Raw genomic sequence first — 18322 nt, 5'->3', positions numbered from 1 at the left:
ATCTTAGAATTCAAAAGTCATGGTTGCATTTTCATTCAAATGAGTGTAAACATTCGAACCACGTTTCTCTTCCCAAAGGAGATGGAAAGGAAAAAAAAGCAATGTGTTCATTTTTTAAGAGTTTGGGATGAGAGGATTGCTTCTTGATCTATTTAAAAGCTAATATTACAAATCTCTATCTGTATCAAATTATTTTTCAGGATAGCTTTGAATTCTTACAAATAACATTGACATTTGAGATTCTTTTCCCTTAAGGGTGATTCTTTGGACCTCAGTTGTCAATTTTTCCAAAAGAAAAATATTGCAGAAACAATATGTTTCAGCCCAGGATAGAGAACTACATACCTTCTGATTTGGTAGTTAAAATTCAGAAGCAGCTGCTAGTGAGTCTAAATCCTGATTGTTCAACTCTTCCTCTGAGTCTCAGAGATGCCCTTGTATCCTCCCTTCAAAACTCCCACCTTCTTATTTAGTGGGTTTTTAACTTTTTTTGTTTGCACTAGCCTGAGTTGATTCTGCTGCTTGCAACCAAAATATCTTAACGATGTACTCGAAGTGGTTGTGTTATCTCTTTATGATAAGAGACAATGGAAGATACCTCCCTCCAGCAAAAGCATAAATTTCATTATTGTACTCCAAAATATTTATTACTCTCTAAAAAAATGTTAAAATAAATTTTAGTAAAAAATTGGGCAACTGCTATCAGTTGGCCCGCTTTCGTATATGTATAATATTTCATTTGAGTCTATATTTGTTTACTAGGGCTGTTTCAACAAATTACCACAAACTACGTAGCTTAAAACAATAAAAATTTATTCTCTCACAGTTCTGGAGGCCAAAATTCCAAAATCAGGGTGTTGGCCATGTTGTTTTCTTCAGAAGCCTCTGAGGGAGAATCTGTTTCATGCCTCTTTCCCAGCTTTTGGTGAATCCTGGCGATTCTGTGCGCTCCTTGGCTAGTATCTGCATCACTCCATTCTCTGCCTTAGTCTTCTTAGGGCCTTCCCCTCTGTGTCTTCCCCATTTCTCTCTCTTATAGGGATACTTGTCATTGGATCTAGGGCCCACCTTCAATCCAGGATGATCTCATCTTGTGGTTCTTAATGATATCTCCAAGATGGTATTTTTAAATAAGGTCACATTCACAGGTACCAGGGGTTAGGACTTGGACATATCTTTTCAGAACCACTATTCAACCTACTAGAGATCTTCAATAGCCTGTAGATGGGTGACAATGTTATCATTCCCATTTCACGCATGAGTAAGTTGAGGCTGAAATCACACAGCCAGCAGAGTGGAAAGCAGGACACCAGCCAAAACCTCATTCTAAGACCAATGCTCTTTCTTCTATGTCACAGCCTCTCTTGACACACTATTTTTGCTTACATAATCATCTCATCTTTTAAACAGAAGACAATACATATTTTAACATTGTTCATAGATTTGACAAAGTTGTATATTTTATCAGTGTCATGTTTAATTTTCTCAATATAAAGTAATTCTTGTTAACTAACTATTACTAACAAGATTCCTCAGCTTTTCAGAAAGAAAGGGAAATTAAGAGAGAAACCAACTATATTTTTCCTCATCATCTTCAGCTCTTTTTTTACTCATAATTCTAATCTTCCATTTATATTGCTGTCCTTCTGCTCACTCACATCCCATTTCCAGATCCCTGGGGTTCAGCCAGTGATGAGCACTCTTGAGGAAGCCCAGCGTAGGCATGCTGGTCTGTCTACAATCCCCTTTTCTTGGCATTCTGTGTAAGCGATCAAGGATGCACCTGCCCCATTACAGACAAGGGAGTAGGGCCATGATGCATGTTTGGGTTTTTGGTTTTTAAGAGCATTTATTTTGTCGACTGGCCATGTTGAGGCCAGACCACAGAGAGCACAAGCTAACGACTGAATGAATTTGCTGCAAGGCATGACACATGGCAGTATTTTGCCTGAGTGACCAAGAAGCCTGTCCATCTTCCCATGCTCCTCTAAGATTTGGAATATTCTACAATCCCACAAAACTCAAAAATCCAATTCACATTGAGTCAGTTTAGAAATTCAGAATATATAGGAAGGATGTAACAGTTGTTTGGTCTTCTATACTAATTCTTGATTTAAAAAAATAGCTTACGTTCCTATATCACTGAGCACTTGCTTTATATTAATCTGATTTCATTGCTCAAAAAGGGTTAAAAAGTAAACAATATGCAGTTGAAAATAAGACTAGTCACTGAAAAAGTCTGAGCATTTTATTTATTTTTTTTCAAATTAAATGCCTGCTCCCATCTACATTCTACCTTCACAAAAAAATTCTTCCTTTGAAGCCATTTCCTCATTTTCCAAGAAGTCCTGAATTCCAGGCTTCTTTGATTTCCTCCTTTCCTCAAATTTGGTTAGTGATTGGTTTGTGCCCTACAATTGAATATTTTATTATTTGGCGTGCACACTATAATTTTGAGTGCTTATCTCATGTCTTATCACCAGACTGTAAGTTCCAGAACCTGGTACTTACCCTGGTACCTGCAAATAACTAGCCAAACATCTCCAAAAATTGAGCTATGACTGATGCAAAGTACAGCCTACATTTATCGTAAGCCCGGAGCTGGCAGCAGGACAGTTCCTGTTACATTATGTAATACTTTATTGAGGGTTGCTGTGTACCAGGCACTGTTCCAAATGCCTTCCATGTATTCACCTCAGTTCATGGAAAGTTAGAAAATTTAATGATTGGTTGGGAAAATCACAGCAGCATTGCTGTTGTCTTGAAGAGTGTAATTTTCTTCAAAGTTTTGGTCGATATCCCTTTCTGGAGAACGTTATTGCTATAATGCAAAGTCAGGACAAAGATGACTTCCATCTTCACATTTCTCCTCCACTCTGTCCCTTTTCAATGTTTTCAAGAATTCACATTTTTTATCAGTGCCCATTCAAATCAGTTTGTGTAGATGAGGCTGTTGATTAATTCTGTCAACAGGTAAAGAAGATTTGAGCAATTTGAGCTCACTTTGAGCAATTATACTCTTACTAAATTTTTGCACTAGCATTCTTGGCAGTTGACTTGAAAGCATTAGAATTGCCAATGTAGGTGGACTTATGAGTGAAAGACATCCCAGGTTGGTTTCTTTAGTTTGGCTTTTCCCTGGTGAGTTTTTGTAGGAGGAGCAGCATGTTTAGGGACAAAGCCTTTATACCATTTGGAACAGTCTTGTTCTTAAGTGACTGTGACAAAAAATTTCCTACTCCTGGGAATCCAGATATCTGCCAGTCTTTTATACTATCTTCCTCACTGGCCAGCTTTCTTAGTGCTGTGGAGAAAGGTTTTGGAGGCTATCCTAAGAAGGAAGCTTAGGAAACTCTTTTGGTTGAGTATTTGCGTGCTTGGCCACGTAGGCCCCATATACCTGCAGTTAAACACTGATTCTGATTTAGTTCTCTCCATATTCAGGAGTCAAATATACAAAGTCTTCAGCCTCAAACTGTTTACATTCTCTCTTTTCTCTCCCCATGCCCCCAGTTTCATTGTCAGGGGGGTTATTTCCATGGAGTCCTTGATTTTTTCCAGCATGGAAAGTACTGCTATAAGAAGAGGAACTCTCACCATATCTGTTATGGACTGAATATTTGTGTTTTTCCAAAATCCATATGTTGAAGCCCTTACCCTCGATGTGATGGTATTTGGAGGTGGGGACTTTAGGAGGTAATTAGGTTTAGATGAGGTCATGAGGATGGGGTCCTCATGATGGAATTAGTGCCTTTATAAGAAAAGACCAGAGAGTTTGCTCTCTCTCTCTGCCATGTGGGGACACAGAAAGAAGACAGCCATCTGGGGCCGGCCCCATGGCTTAGCGGTTAAGTGCATCCGCTCTGCTACTGGCAACCCGGGTTCAGATGGCGGGCATGCACCGACGCACCACTTCTCTGGCCATGCTGAGGCCGCGTCCCACATACAGCAACTAGAAGAATGTGCAACTATGACATACAACTATGTACTGGGGCTTTGGGGCGTAAAAAAAAAAGGAGGAGGATTGGCAATAGATGTTAGCTCAGAGCCGGTCTTCCTCAGCAGAGAGGAGGATTAGCATGGATGTTAGCTCAGGGCTGATCTTCCTCACACACAAAAAAAAGAAGACAGCCATCTGTAAGGCAAGAAGAGAGCTCTCACCAGGAACCTGACCATACTGGCACCTTGATCTTGGACTTCCCAGCCTCCAGAACTGTGAGAAATAAATGTCTGTTGTCTAAGCCAGCCGGGTCATAGTGTTTTGTTATAGCATTCTGAGCAGACTAAGACAGTATCCCTTTTGATGATTTATGTTTTCAATGCCATTTATTCCTTGCATACACCATCCAATTTTTCTTACCTTACAGTGTTACCTCCATTAGGATGCCCAATACCAGGGTCAAAGCCATTTGAAGAATTTTGTTATCTATGATTCACATTGTAACAATTTTCTGTCCATGAAAAGTTTCCATAACGCTTCTCAAAATTCAATGGTGATTTTTTGATGATAGAGAAAAAAAACTAACCTAGGCTAGAGCAAAGTTATGCTGTGTAATTTTAGGTGAAGTCTCTCTGTCTCAGTGAAAAAAGACTTCAACACCTCATGGAAAGTCCAAAATCCAACAGGACTACCCAGAAAGGTGTTAGATTTTTTCTGTGAAATTTTTGTGTTTTCCAGTTTGTTTTTTAAAATTTTGCTTCCTTTGAAATAATGTCCAGGTTTTTTTGAAGATATTTACTGTGTAGTTATTTGACATACAATTATTTCAAGTCAGCTACTTGTACTTCTGTTAAAATTTTTATATGGTTATCTCCAAAATTAGCCAAGTTTCTTGTGTTTAAGATTATAGTGCCTTCTGAAGCCTGTTTCTATATTTTTCCATGTTCTTGAAGAATTGACATATCCTCTCCAGATGAAGTATGTTTTAGGAGCTAAAAAGCAAAAACCAAAAGAAAATTTCACATCTGAAGGAAAGAATACTCTGAATCATCATGGAGACACGTAGCTAGCTCATTGCTACCATGCTCCTGTGAAATAACAACATCTTAAATAAATTTACACTTTCAATTGTTTTCCTTTAGAAAAGTTGTTCCATGAGACATGGAACATCAGAAATTCCCATAACTTTTAATAAAGATAAAAATGTCTATCATGACACTTCAGCAGTATTTAAACAGTAATTTGAAGCTGTTTAATCTACTCAATACATAGGTCAAAAATATCTCTCAGGTCTGGCTGAAGAACACCAACAACAGGGAAGAGGATAAAAATTCAACCAGCTTAAATACTTAAAAATGATAAAGAATACCCAAAAACTTATAGTAATTCCAGCTTGAGTACTTTTTTTTTTTTTTTTGGTGAGGAAGATTGGCCCTGAGCTAAGATCTGTTGTCAATCTTCCTCTTTTTGCTTATAGAGATGATGAATAGTAGAGGGACTTTTGAAGGGGAAATACCAGAGAAAAGATGTCTGTACTCTAGTAATTATTCTGGGTAGAAGAAAGAGATGGTACATTCAGTAAAGGCAATGAGAAACTGAGTGATAGAGGAGAACCAATGTCCCATGTTATGGCAGAGCCTGCCAGTTTCCCACCCAAATCCATGTAAACACTTCATATTTACAGATCCCTGATTTCTATCGTACAGCTAAAATACTATATTTCCCATCCTCGCTGTGTAACAAGGCCTGACTCAGTTCTGGCCAATGAGATCTAAGTAGAAGAAGTTTGATGGAAGTTGTTGACAGAATGAGAAGGAGCCTTAAAAGAGAGCAGACAGCTGGGATGAGTCCTTTTTTTTCTCCCTTTCTTCTTTTCTATCTCCAGGAAATTGGAAATACTATGATGGCTGGAGCTTCAGCAGTCATTTTGGGCTATTAAATGCCCTTGATGATGGACAGTAATTGCTAGGACGATGGGACAAAAATAGGAAGAGTTCTGGGCTTCCTATGTCAGGACTTCTTTTGTAAATTTTCTCTTATTTACCCCACGGCTAATAGGTTTTCTGTTTATGCTGATATAACTGCCATGTAATAATGGCAGCCACCATTTATTGAGCCCTATTATATTTCAGGCATGGTGCTAAGAACTTTATATTATTAGCTCAGTCAGTCCTCACAGTAATACGATGCCATGGCTGCTATTGTTTCCATCGATTTAATACATGACGAAAATGAAACTTAGAAGGGTCACATAAATCGCCCAAGAACACCCAGCTAGTGTGGAGCTTCAAACTTACTTGTTTGATTTTAAAGCTTGGGTATTCTCTACTCCAGCATGCTGTCAGGTGGGGGTAAAACTTAACTGAGGTTCCGAGAGTCCTGTTTAAACTATGTTTCTCTAAACTGGATGCTTTATCATTGACTGACTGTACGTTTCGGGCCTGCCTTCTTCACACATGGTTTTGACAAATCCCCATCTCACCTAAGACCTCATTCCATTGAAGTGATGCTACAGCGCAGCATGATGTTTAAATCCTGCCAGAGTCCGCTTTGTACCCTTCTCTATGGTAGCCGTCCTGAGGCGGGGGAGAGCTCTTCTCTCAGAGGGTAGGGTTTTGTTCTAAATCGAAAGGAGGTAGCAGCTGGCCTACAATTATGACTGGCATCTGGTCTCAGATTCATTATGGTTACGCTGATGCTTTCTCAGATTCACTGAAATGTTTTTCCTCTGAGAACAAAGCTTCTGGAAACTCAAAACACCGGTATCAATTGGTGACCCAAAAGGAGCACTTACCTGCTGACTTCCTGGCTAGTATTCAAGTAGCTTGGCAGAGACTTCCTGCTGTTACTAGGCTGCTATAAAGAATTAATTATTCTGGATAGTGAGGCTTATTTCAACGGAAACTGCCTTATTTTTAAAATCTGTATTTTGAAATTTTCTAATAACTGTTAAGAGCCCATTAGCAAAATTGTAAGGAAAATAAGGTAAGACGAGTTAGAGGCATGATCCCAATCGTCCCCCCTAGAGACACAGCAGCATGCATTAGCTCACGTGGATGTTTTAGTTTCACAATTAATGTAGATTACAGAGATGAAAGAGGTTCAGATCTTTTTATTTATGTGGTTGTTTGGGAGTGGAGTATGAAAGAGTAAGTATGAATGGAAAGGATTATTTAAATATTTTAATCAAAATTGCATTAATACTCACCATTTATTGAATGCCTATTAGGTGCCAGATGCCATATGAGGTACTTTACTTCTCTCATTTAATGCAATCCTTGCACCAGCCCCTACGAGGTAGAGCACAGTTTGTAAACTTGGTGACGTTCAGAGACGTTGAGTTGTCACCGAATCAAGTGGGTTCACCTCCTGGCAAGTTAAATAAGATTCTACATCAGTGGAAGTTGTCTCACAAGGTAACGTATATTTGCAGCAAATAGGCCATGTGGAATCATTTCCAAAGTCATGGCGCCCCCGAACAAAGGGAAGCAGAAACTTTTATTTCGGATGGAGAATGAATATACAAAAGGGAGAGGTGTCTATTCGCTTGTGCAGGCTCACTTGGAAAACACGCTTCCACATACACATCACACATATGGTGATAAGGCCCAAGCCTTAAAAATAAGACAAAGGTCATGGACTCAGCTCTTGTGGTGAGGCGTGGTCTGGTTCAGGGTGGTTGGTGGTTGCATCTCCTTAGCATAACAAAAGGGAAAAAAACACTTTGGAAAAACAGTGAAATTCTTCCAAACCCATCCTTGAGTTCCTCAGGGAAGCTAGTCGGTGACAGAGTGAGTTGCCCAAGGTCACACAGTGGGAATTTATATATAGATTTGTCTGTCTCCAAAGAGAATGCTCTTTCAGTTTTATTATTCTGCCACAAAAAGCGCACAGTGATATGGGGTATTTTACACAGAGGTCTGCTTTACAGAACTTCAGCGATATTGAAAACTCAAGTGCACTTGTAAACAGCTCTGGATCACAGATGATGGTCTGGTTGGAAGTTTTCAGTTCCCACATCCTTCTTTTTCCTGCTGCTACCCTTTGACCATTTTATATACGCTAGAAGAAAGAATACAGTTAATTAATTTTGTTCATTATTAACTGCCTTGGCAAAAGTGTTGATGAAGAAGGAAATGAAAATACGGATTAGAATGAACTTTGTTTATTATTTTCCAATTTCATTTAATGGTACATTACCATTCTTCATTCCCATAATTTCTTGAACTGACTTTAGTTTAAAAAAAAAATCTCTAAATTGCTCTCATTTAGCAAGTGAATACACTATTGTTTTTACAAATAAGAAAACTAAGTTATATTTGCTTATAATGGTTTATAATTACCCTAACCGTCACATAAAGAAATAGAGTAAATCCTTAAAGCAACTAGCTTCGTTTGTTACTTTGAGGAGGGCCAATAGCCACAAAAGAGTAGTCGTGGTTCTGGGAGAGCTTAGTGCGGTAGAGTCTCAATTGAACGGCATGTTGGTTCACCTGATGGCTGAACTGGCTGTGTATACAGTTGATACTTAAAATCCTTAGCGGTAACCACAAGGTTTGATCACAATTAGCAGTAACCAACATCATGCAGTATACTGTAAAGTTTCTGCATAAAGGAAATGGATCATTTGCTAAATTTTACGTGAAGGCAAAGCAACGTTGACTATTTTGGTAGCTATGAAATGCTTACCCTCATCGACTATCATCTATGAAAATTTTAAATCACAAATCAATATAGTTATTTAATTTCTGTTTTGTGTATCTTTCCAGCTAATGAGATCAGAAGCAAATAATAATCAAATTCTTGAGTTTTTCTCTCTTTCCATTTGAATAAGTATTTTTCAGTTTCTCTTATGGGTTGTATATTGACTAAAGGCTATTACTGACTTTCAGGAAATTGTGCAATAAATTGATTGCTCAATGTGAGTGGAATGTTTGTTTTTTGGAAACATATGAAGGAAGGAGAAAATAACTAAGTATCTACAAAGTGTTTAACAAGATTAAATAATCCTAATATCACTACCTTGTTGCGGATAGTATTTGTGGGTGAATGTGTAGGGAAAAGAGAGTTTCTCTACAGACTCAGACTCCTGGGCTTGTCTGCTTTCACACTGTTCAGTGTTTCCTGGAGTTGGGAATAACAAAGAATCATGTACTTCCATTGCAAGTTTATTCAAGGGTATAATTTTGCCTGGATTTTCTTTGTTTGAGGAGGGATTACTTGCCTGGCCTTAGTTATGCGAGTTTAGGGGACATTTGCAGCCCCTGTTCTAGGATTAGGTGGCAGCAGATTTTGGGGGGGACTCATCAAGATGCTTTTCCCTGTAATCTTGGGTTTGAGAAGGATGGTCCCAAGGGAGAAGATGGGTCATCTTGCGTTAGGAGCTTTCCTCATCTCTTCTCCCAGGATTGAAAACTGGAGACTATAAGGGTATCTTCAGTCAAGGTCCAGTGGGAAGGACAGAAAATAGAGCTGAAGAAGTAAAATGGCCTTGAGGAAAGACAGAGTCCTGGTTAGGCAGGCCTAACACAAAGGGCGAAAGGTGTGTGAAAGAGGACTGGTTCTCACACAGCGTGTGTGTGCCCCAAATCACCCTCGCATGGTGGTTCTCAGACATGGACGTGCTCAGAATCTCCTGGAGGGACTGGTGAACACAGGTGTTTTGGGCCCCACATCCAGAGTTTCTGATTCAGTTGGTGTAGCGTGATGGCGGAGAGTTCTCACTTCAATCAGTTCCAGGGTGACGCTGCTGCTGCTTTTTCAGGGACCACGGTTTGACCATCATTTCCCCCAGCACACTGATAAGCTTTATGTAGGGGGTTCTTGTGAACTCAGAGTGCTGGGACTATGATACTGACGAAGGGAGAAGAAGAGTACCCTCTACCCACTCTGGGTCCTCTCTGACTGGGATACAAATTAAATTGACATGAGCCTGAATAGCAGGACAAAATCAAACAAAACTTAATAATATGTATACATGGGAGAAACGAGGGAAACTGAGTTTCTCAACAAATGGTGGAGGTTTTCACCTTAAATAGATTTAGATAAAGACAAAGGAGGATGTTGGGAGTGGGGCAGGAGACAGCTATAAGGAGATTACCAAATAGCACAGCAATCAAGAGTATGTAGATTTAAGTCCTCACCTTCAGCACTAATAAGAGTTTCTACAGATAAGGTCATCCCCCCCCCCCACTTCCCAGTACAGAGAGGGAGACACCTTTACAAATGTAAATGTTTGGTAAACAGAACTTTGATAAGAATGGGCTTAGCAAGGACCTTGCCAGTCTAGCCACACCCAGAGTTAAATTCTTTAGTTAGTTAGTTGGGGAGGTCAAATGTCCATCAGGGAAAATAATCAAGGTAAAGAGACATATTTTGAGGTGGCCAATTTTGATCTCCCACACTGATGTTGGGGAATTATGGGGCTTTGGCAGGAATCCAGCCCAGAAAGGAGCAGTGAACAGCTTCTTTTGGACTGGGCCTGATACGTCTTTCATAGCTGTCCTATGAGGCAGTGGGAGGCGGTGGTGATGGACTTATACCCTTTAATGTCTCTCTGTCTGGAATTTGGAAGCAGGACTGACTAGCCACATTATTGACTCAGTCCTGGAATTTTTGAATATTCTTATTGCCCAGCCTATAATGAACATTTAAATAACGCATGTGCTTTTATTTAAGGCAGTTTAAAAAGGTGAATTTATAGATATATCTGTATATTTACATTAATACTAAAAACTTTTTACTTTATAATTCACCTACACAAAACAATATTTCTATAATATTTCTAAGGCATGGAGTGATTGCAAAATGTATTGAATAGAGGGCCAGCCCCGGCGGTATAGTGGTTAATTTCGGCATATTCTGCTTTTGGGGCACGGGTTCAGTTCCCAACGTGGACCTTCACCACTCATCTATCAATGGCCATGCTGTGGTGGTGGTTCATATACAAAAAGGGGAAGATTGGCAGCAGATGTTAGCTCAGAGTGAATGTTCCTCAGCAGAAAAAAAAAAATGTATTGAATAGAAAACAAAGATGCTCTGAGTTGAAAGTTTTTCCCTCAATCCTTGCTCCATCCTGAAATGTGACTTTATTTGCACTGCATGACTGGGATATGGCAAGAAGTTTACCATTTCAAGTTTCAAAAAAATAATATTAAGTAAGCAGTCAATGGAGAAGGGGAAATGAGGCAGAGTGTCCCCAGACACTGATCTGCTGTTTGTTTTCTTTTCTAACAAAGAAAAAAAAAGTCTTGTGGGTGTAGAGTGAGTGAGAGTGTACATGTCAGAGCTGGAGGGCTAGTGGTGGGACTAGATCACGTAAGCCAACCATTCATTTATGCTTTGATGTCACTGGCTTAGTAAATCATTCGTTGTATGTCATAGCTGGTACCATATTTTTAGACCAAATCAATTTATGCATACTGAAATTCTGTCCTCGGTTTCTACATTTATCTAAATAAAAACATAATGTAATAAGTTTGACCACAAGTTACATTATTTTTATAGACTTTCAACCTTTGTATTTTTCCTTTCTCTCTATTTGCTGAACCATTTTACTTCTCCCATTATTTTCTCTCTTAATTTTACTTCTCTTTATAGTCAGAAGTTCACTCAGTTAACAATGTGGTGTCTTTCTTATATTTTTTTGGTCCCTTTACTATCTACACCTTCGCTAGATAGAGCAGAGATGAGGACTTTTCACTCTAGGAAATGATTGCTTCTCTTTAACTTTCACATAGCTTAATTTTTATCCACCTATTATTAGTCTCAGTAGACTTCATCTCGTGACAGAACAACACTGAAGCGTTTTTGGCATAGTTTTCTTTATTGCTAGGACATAGTATGCTCAGCAGTGTAGACAATATAAAAAAGTGTTGGTTCAGCATTTGGTAGATTGGCTTTGTTTCGGACAACTTATAATTTTAAAAAGTGTTCCACACAACTAGATAATTTTAAAAAATTGTTAGAATTGAAATCTTTGAAAATATTGACCTTACCAAAGTCCTTATGAGATTACAGAAACTTTACAAGGGGTTGACATATAAGGTCTCAAACAAAGATTTGGTCCAAACGTTCTTTTTTTTTTTTTGGTGAGGAGGATCGGCCCTGAGCTAACATCCATGCCCATCTTCCTCCACCTTATATGGGATGCTGCCACAGCATGGCTCAACAAGTGGTGCGTTGGTGAGCGCCCGGGATCTGAACCGGCGAACCCTGGGCCACCGCAGCGGACTGCGCGCACTTAACCGCTTGTGCCACCGGGCCGGCCCCAAACATGTTTCTAAGCACCTTTATAGGCTTCAGATCTGCCCATATTCATATTCTTTGATGGGAACAGAATCAGGCAAGGAGATGTTCCAAAGACTCGTTAGTTAAACCACCACAAAAGTTAGTTTTTCCAATTAATGCATTTTATTTAAGGCCAGAGAGTTTACAAAGAGGGACCATAGGAAAAACAATTGCTTTGAGTCTCTGGGTTAGGCAGAGAAAGTGTTCACACTGGCTGTGGTCTTTGGAAATTTAGAATAAATTAAAGAACTAGTAATGTAATTAATTTACAATTTTAATGAGAGAACATCAAGACACTACTACTTATATTTTTCACTAATTTCTCTGTAACTCAGCAGTTCACACTGAAGTTCAGGGTAGCTACACTGCCCTGCAGAGCCCATCCCTTCCATAATCCTATCCCTCTCTCATACTTGCTTGTCTCTGCCTGGTAGGAAGAGCTTCAAGCTGGACCTCCAGATGGAACACTAAAACAGGGTTTAATTATATAGGTCAACTGCCTTGCTTGGTCATGCAGCTGGAAAATTTAAGATGAAGAATAACTTAAAGGTGACTTAAACGTAGGACAGGTACATTATCATTTCTCATCAATTTGCAACCAAACATGAGATAGAAAATACTCTCTTAGCTCCTTTACATTGCTGAACAAGTTAAAAAAATCATTGAATTGAAGCCCCAAAAAGGCCTTTCTGTAGGAGAAGATGATCAGACACGAGTGGGTAAATTCTACTCTGGTTCGTACTAGCTTATTTTACAGTCTTCAGCTCCCTGTGGGAGAAGTATTCATTCAAAGAACAGAAGCACAGAGGAGAGGGGAGTAACTAGAGCTGGGGGAGAAGGGATAAGGGAGCTTTTGCTGAGGACATGACATGGGAGCTGGGTCTCGAAGAATAAATTCTTCAGGAAAGCAAAAGCTTCAGGCAGAGGACCCAGCTTGCACAAAGGCAGAAATCAGCATGGCAGTGTGGTGACTTGCGTGTGTGTGCACGCGGGTGCGCATAGGGAGCGAGAGATGGAGCTGGAAAGGTACGCAGGGAATGGAATGAGAGAGGTCTTTTATATGTGCAGAGCAACTTACACTTTGATCTAGGCCTGTGGTTGCAGACAGTGCTCCCAGAGCCCTTCTTGGCCCCTGGAGGCGGGAGTGAACGGGCCTTGGGACTCTCTTCACTTCCGCCGGGGTCAGTATACATATTTCATAAACTTTCGGTCTTCCCAGTCTCTCTATTAAACAAAGGATTCTGCAGCTCTCATATTCACTGCAGTGGTTATGTCTTTCTTGCCATTTCTGGCATGATCTTTTCATTTTTGGCATATAGCCTTTAAAACTACATGCCATTGTCTGAGCTAGTCTGTCTTGGACCACCATGTTTCTTTATTTTGGTACTTCACCCTCTTCTCTCCACATGGAGATAATTTGGGATTGAATAATCAGAATTATGTCTTGTGGAGGCTCTAGCCCTTTTGACCTATTTTCCCTTTTAGGATTGCATGCCATAAAATCATGAATTTTTCTCTGAACTTTCAAATTCTTGTCTAACTACAGTCTAGACTTACATTAAGCCATCTAACTCAGTCTTTTCCTTGCTGGCTATTATAAGCCTCCAGGTGACAGGGCCCCCTGAATCCTAAGATTCTCATGACTGTTGCTTCATTATCCAATTCTTTTTGGTCTTAAGTCCCTAGGTGTTTCCTTGACTTTCTCAGTGCCCAAATTGTGAAGAGCTGTCATATGCTTTGTTTGAACTAAATGAGAGACAAGAACTAATTGAGGTCCTTATCATGACTGTGCCTATTTTGCGACCTGTCTCAGTAACCTGTCTTATGTTCTAGAATTTGCTGAGGAATATTACAGTATCATCACAATACTTTTCATTTCTTTCCTCCCACAAATTTCTACCAAAATGTTTATCTTCATTAATTTACTTCCACTGCACTTACCTTCTTCCTACGTAGTGAGTCTTTTTTTTTAATAGGCTAATTCCTCATATTGTTATAGCTGAAATATAGGTTTATCCTAGCAATTATCAATAATACCTCTATGACAATGTATCATCCTGTAATGTGCATTTAAGCTTGATGTTCATTTCAGTTCAATCTTGCCGGTTTTCAGGGCTCTGTACATAGCGACATAGCTACGTTAGCATCAGTAATTGTAAGTAGCATTTCTGATCTTTAAAATTATTTTCTCATGGTGGTTGTTGGACATCTGCTCTCCAGTCAGATTTTCTGACAGGCTGATGGGAGAGACATGTTGGGCAGGATAGAACTTTCAGCATTTCTCCATAACACTCAGAAGTGATTTTCTACTCCATGTGCAGTGGTAATCATTCATGGTGTATAAGTCGAGTCAAGAGACCTCCTTTAAGAAGAGTGGCAGAAAATACGAGGAAGAAAAAGTGGGAAAGTGTGCTAACTTTGCACCCAGTTGGGGATTTGGCAAGCTTTGCACACAATAAAACCTGACTAATTTTTCCCCCTTTAGATCACAGTTTGAGGACACCGTCAGACTGAGACATGCACTTGTCCTCAACCATTGTTAAACAAAAGACCATAATGATTGTATTTGAAGAGAACAAAAAAATAAAAGGAATGAAACGTGGTATTACTTGGTTATTTCTAGATATTAATACACAATTTGCTTTTGTTATTAGATAGGTTCTATTAGAGTGGTTCTGTAGCTATAGATGAGCATTAATTATTATTTAATTTATAGGGAGCATGAAAATCCAATTTATTTAAGCAAGAGAAATGATGTGGATTATTCATGATAAATCATTAGTTCAATATTCTAGTTTATGCATTTGAAGATCATGACAAGTTTACCATTAGAAATAGGTGTTATCTCACTAGGTTTTTTCTTCTCTGTGAATCTGCTTCCCACCTTGTGATGATTCTAGTGTTAGTGCTCACGTGGGCAGAATGTTTGCTTTCATTATTTCAATGTTATTGATTTTGTTTTACACAGTGATTTCAGTCCTTTTGCTCATTGCTGTTTGAGAATATTGGTTCATTCCCAGCGCTCTTAGAGGAAGTGAATGAAGAAGAGGGTTTACAACCCTACAAAGTCTTGTGCCAAAGTATTTAGTGATTAAGTGGATTCCTTGGCCACTGCTATCTGTGCTATAATAATGCTTTTCTTAGTCACACAGTTTTTCCTTGTTAACTATGGTTACAGAGTTGAGCTATTGACTACTTTATTTTGGGGGATAAGAAGATGTTACATTATTGGAGATGGAATTGAAATATAGTTTCTATAGCTGTGGAATTTATAGTGAGCATTTCCGCTGGACTATAGGCAGGTTGAGAGGTTATCTGTTATGAAAACTACTTAGGATTAGAAGTAGTTCTACCCAGAAGTAAGTGTTAATGAATTTTTTTGGTAAGTGTTATATAGAACCCAGAGTTTGGGTACCTGAAGCTTGGAAAAGAGAAGCAAAAATATAGGCAAAAAGAAGACTATTGTGCATACCAGAAATCAAATTTAAATTTAGGTTAGAACAAGCTTACATAATAAAAAGCTGTGTTTTTTTTTTTTTTTTTTTTTTTTTGTGAGGAAGATCAGCTTTGAGCTAACATCCATGCCAATCCTCCTCTTTTTGCTGAGGACGACTGGCCCTGGGCTAACATCTGTGCCCATCTTCCTCCACTTTATATGGGATGCCGCCACAGCATGGCCTGATAAGTGGTGCATCTGTGCTCGCCTGGGATCTGAACCCAGGCTGCCAGCAGTGGAGCGTGCGCACTTAACCGCTGCACCACGGGGCCGGCCTAAAAATCTGTTTTGTAAAAAATAGTTATAAAACAAATGGCATTTTCTCAAATCCCGTGCTTTTGGATATTTCAGTCTAATAAAGCTACATTGGAACTTCTGATAAAGATTCAGTTTGCATGGCCAAGACCGTGAGCACTCTTCAGGCTAGTGTAGGAAAGGGCTTCCATCTGCTTCCCAGGTTTTGCTTGTTTCTTAAATCGTATTCCAGTGACCTTTTGAACACTAGAATTCCTCTAGTTCAGCTGAGCTGTGGTTTCTTATATTTTAACAGTGCCTGCTTCATCCACTAGGGAGAATGGATGGATACGTTCAATAGAAGGTGAGCCCTGTAGTGTTTTTCATCAGGTAAAGCATGACAAAGCCTTCTGACGGGACTAAAGGGAAATGCATGAATGAAAACACCACTCCTGCTCGGGCTTCCCCTGCAGATGGCACTGCTGTTGCTTAGATAAAGAACACATCTGTGCTCGGCAGCTTTTAGTTCACTGTGCACACTGGAAAGGCTCATATGTGTTAGGAAACTAGGTAGACGTCTTGCAGTAAGTAGTCACTTATCTGTGCGTGAATGAACCCCAGCATGGCTCAGCCAGCCCTTTTGGAGGTCTGCTTTTCAATTAATGCATTCACAGGGACAATCAAATCTGATGGAGTACTCTTTTTGACCAGAGAAGAGGCCTACTACCAAAATCACGTTACAAAGCTCCGGGCCTGTTCTCCCAGTTGCATCTGCATGAAAAATCCAGCCTCGTTTGAAAATGCATAAATATTACAGGAGTTTGGAGGGAGGTATCATGATTTTTTTCTTTTTAAAGTCAAAAATGCTAGGAGATTTACTGTGATAATCTTAAAAGTGAATTCAACAAAGACTCATTGAACACTTATTTGAGATAATGTATGGTGCCAGATTGTTATGGAGGGTTCAAAGATTAAAAACAAATATGATCTCCATCTTCTCAGATCTCTCAAGCTAATTTCAAAAATAGATATATGCATAAATATGTGATATACAAATGTCTTAGTCCATTCAGGCTGTTATAACAAAATACCACTGACTGGGTAGCCTATAAACAGCAGAAATTTATTTCTCACAGTTCTGGAGGCTAGAAGTCTGAGATCAGGGTGCCAGTATGGTCAGTTGAGGGCCCTCTTCTAGGTCACCAACTTCTCGTTGTATTCTCCCATGGTGGAAGGGGCTAGGGAGCTCTCTGGGGCCTCTTTCATAAGGGCACTAATCCCATTCGTGAGGGCTCCACTCTCATGAACTAAGCACCTCCCAAGGGCCCACCTCCTGATACCATCATCTTTAGGGGTTAGAGTTTCAACATATGAATTTTGGGGGACATAAACATTCAGACCATAGCATACAAATTGGTTTCATAAGTGACAGAAAAATTACCAGTAAGAAGTTATTGGGGTAAAGGAGGAGTGTTGAGGTGGGTTTGAGATGGAGTGTGAGAGGAGGGCCTGCCTTCAGCTAAATATGAAGTGGGGAAGAGACAAAATAGAATTCCCAATAAGGGAACTGTATGGGCAAAGCAGTGTATGGAGAATGGTGTTCTTTTTGGATTTAATGATTTATTCAGGGCCTGATATATTCTATGCTCTCTGTTAGGTGCTCTGAAACTGACTGTATACCACTTTGTGTTAGTCACTTGAGGCTTCTATGACAAATATACCCTAGACTGTGTGGCTTAAACAACAAATGTTTATCTCTCACAGTTCTTGAGGCTGGGAAGTCCAAGATCAAGGTGTCGGCAGATTCTATGTCTGGTGAGGACCTGCTCCTGGTTTGCAGCTGGCTGTCTTCTCATTGTGTCTTCACATGGTGGAGAGCAGAGAGAGGAAGCAAGCTCTCTCATTTCTATTCTTATAAGGGCACAAATTCTATTCATAAGGGCTCACCCTCATGACCTAATTACCTCCCACAGGCACTACCTCTAAATACCATCACATTGGGGATTAGGCTTCAATTAATGAATTTTGGGGGACACAAATATTCAGTCCATAGCAACTTTTTAATTCTGTGCTCTTGGGTTATTTAACCTCTCTGTGCCTTTGTTTCCCCATCAGGAAAATGGAGATGGTGAGAGTACTTACATCAAAGTGTTTCTGAGGGGATTAAATGAGCTAACATATGTATAGTACTTGGCCATCATAATAAATATTACTGTAATTGTAAAAAAATTAGATGTTATGCATATTTGTATTTTATGCTAATCATTCTATAAGGAGAATTCTAATTCTATCAGGAGCCTAACAATTTTGCGTATAAGAAAATTTAGGCTTAGGAAAATTAATTAACTTGCTAAAGATGATAC

The 18322-nt window shown here is 39.4% G+C and overlaps 1 pseudogene; it reads right to left on the bottom strand.

Annotated features, from left to right (window-relative positions):
• Window positions 1-2622: 2622 nt before the first annotated feature.
• The window catches only part of LOC147917402 (vasculin-like), a 56896-nt pseudogene continuing 41196 nt past the window's right edge, over window positions 2623-18322 (bottom strand).

This window comes from Ceratotherium simum, chromosome 3 (genome assembly GCF_057802395.1).
Source record: "Ceratotherium simum simum isolate JZ-2026a chromosome 3, ASM5780239v1, whole genome shotgun sequence".
NCBI classification, from domain to species: Eukaryota; Metazoa; Chordata; class Mammalia; order Perissodactyla; family Rhinocerotidae; genus Ceratotherium; species Ceratotherium simum.
This window is presented reverse-complemented; position numbering and strand designations above follow the sequence as displayed.